The sequence below is a fragment of the Myotis davidii genome, unplaced genomic scaffold (genome assembly GCF_000327345.1).
Source record: "Myotis davidii unplaced genomic scaffold, ASM32734v1 scaffold592, whole genome shotgun sequence".
Taxonomy (NCBI): Eukaryota; Metazoa; Chordata; class Mammalia; order Chiroptera; family Vespertilionidae; genus Myotis; species Myotis davidii.
Genome location: NW_006284844.1, coordinates 1,193,019 through 1,194,601, shown reverse-complemented (window position 1 = coordinate 1,194,601; position 1,583 = coordinate 1,193,019). Strand labels below are relative to the sequence as shown.

General features: G+C 60.0%; 1 long non-coding RNA gene across 1 annotated transcript in view; it reads right to left on the bottom strand.

Moving 5' to 3' along the window:
- LOC102757944 overlaps positions 1-1,162 on the bottom strand; it is a 3,750-nt gene extending 2,588 nt beyond the window's left edge. The window contains exon 1 of the long non-coding RNA XR_435235.2: positions 1,072-1,162. This is a non-coding gene — a long non-coding RNA (uncharacterized LOC102757944). The remainder of the gene's footprint in view (positions 1-1,071) is intronic.
- Positions 1,163-1,583: the final 421 nt, after the last annotated feature.

The following is a 1,583-nucleotide window of genomic DNA, read 5'->3' as shown; positions in this document are numbered from 1 at the left end:
AGGCCAGCCACACTGGCCGCCCCCTCCCCACCCACCCCCCACCCCCGCAGAGGCTGCGCGGAGGGAAGACACGACAGCTGTAAAGCGAGACCAGCCCGTCCAGCAGCTGCGCACGGGAGCGCCCACCGGTCGACACCTTGTCGGGTCCAGGGCATAGTGTGAGACAACACGTGACATTTCATTTTCCTTTGTCAACAGAAAAACCAGCCTGCGAGGAAGCGGAAAGGGGCCTGGTTACCCATGGTAACCGCACGCTGGCAGGAAACCAGAGCCGGAAGCTCCGCAGGTCACATGAGCGGACCCAGCCACACGGCTGCCGGCTGCCTCCCAGGAACTCCAGGAAAAGGCTCTTCTGACTGAGACTCTTGAGTGAACATTTCAGAAACATCATCAGTAAAACTAGGGAGAGCTCAGCAGGAGGATGAAACTCCTCCGGTCGGGCCATTTACTCCCCTTTACACACCGCCCACGGGGTGGGGACAGGGCCTGCAGGGGCAGGCGGAGGCGGGCCCCAGCTCAGACAGCCCCCCATCTCAGGCAGGGCCCCGGCTCAGACAAGACCCCATCTCAGATAGGACCTCATCCAGTGAGAAAGACACCCCCCGCCCCCCCTGAGGCAGGGCTCCTCTGTGGTGACACTTAAGGGCACAGGGCCCAGGACAAGTCAGCGGCACAGACAGAAAGACCCACCCATAGGCGACAAGAGCAGGCCAAGGAGACAGGGACTGCCGTGTTCTGGGAGACATTTGCTTACAAAATATTTTTATGGGTTTCAGAGAGGAACTGAGAGGGAGAGAAACATCAATGATGAGAGAGAATCATCGATCCGCTGCCTCCTGCCTGTCCCTTTGGGAATCCAGCCTCCGGAACCCAGAGGACTAAAGCCAGCGTCCGGAGCCCCCAGCGGTGGCGCTGTCACAGCCCAGGCACCTGCCGCTGGGCCCTCCTGGAGGGAGCGGCTGCCAGGACGGGAAGGCACAGCCGCGCGGAGCAGCAGCCCCAGGCCCAGAGAGGAAACGAGCGGGACTTCTCAGGGCTTCCCTGTCAGAGAGCCGGGGGGCAGACGCTCACCTTGCACACGGTCGCCGGCCAGTGGTGGACCATGATCAGCTTCTTCCACTCGTGGCTGCCACTGCGGAGACAAGGAACCACGCCCTAGAGCTGTCCAGTTACTGAAAAATGAGCCCATCCATCCTCCTGTCCATCCGTCCACCTGTCTACCCATCCACCTGTCCATCAACCCATCAATCCATCCACCCATCCATCTATCCACCCATCTGTCCACCCATCCATCCACCCACTCACCCATGTGTCCATCAGTCCATCTATCTAGCCATCCATCCGAGCCCTCATTCATTCAAGGAACAGTGAATACCTGCTACAGGCCAGGCATTTCTGTGGGACGGGGTTCCTGCCCTGAGTGGGGGACAGAGTCCCCAGGCACTATGGTGGGACAGGGATGAGTCCCACCCCCCTGAGATGCACATGGCCGTGAGGGAGACAGGGGCCAAGTATGGAAAGCACATTCAGTGTCATGTAGTTGCAAAGCAGTGAAGAATGTAACCAAGGAGTGGATGGGCAGG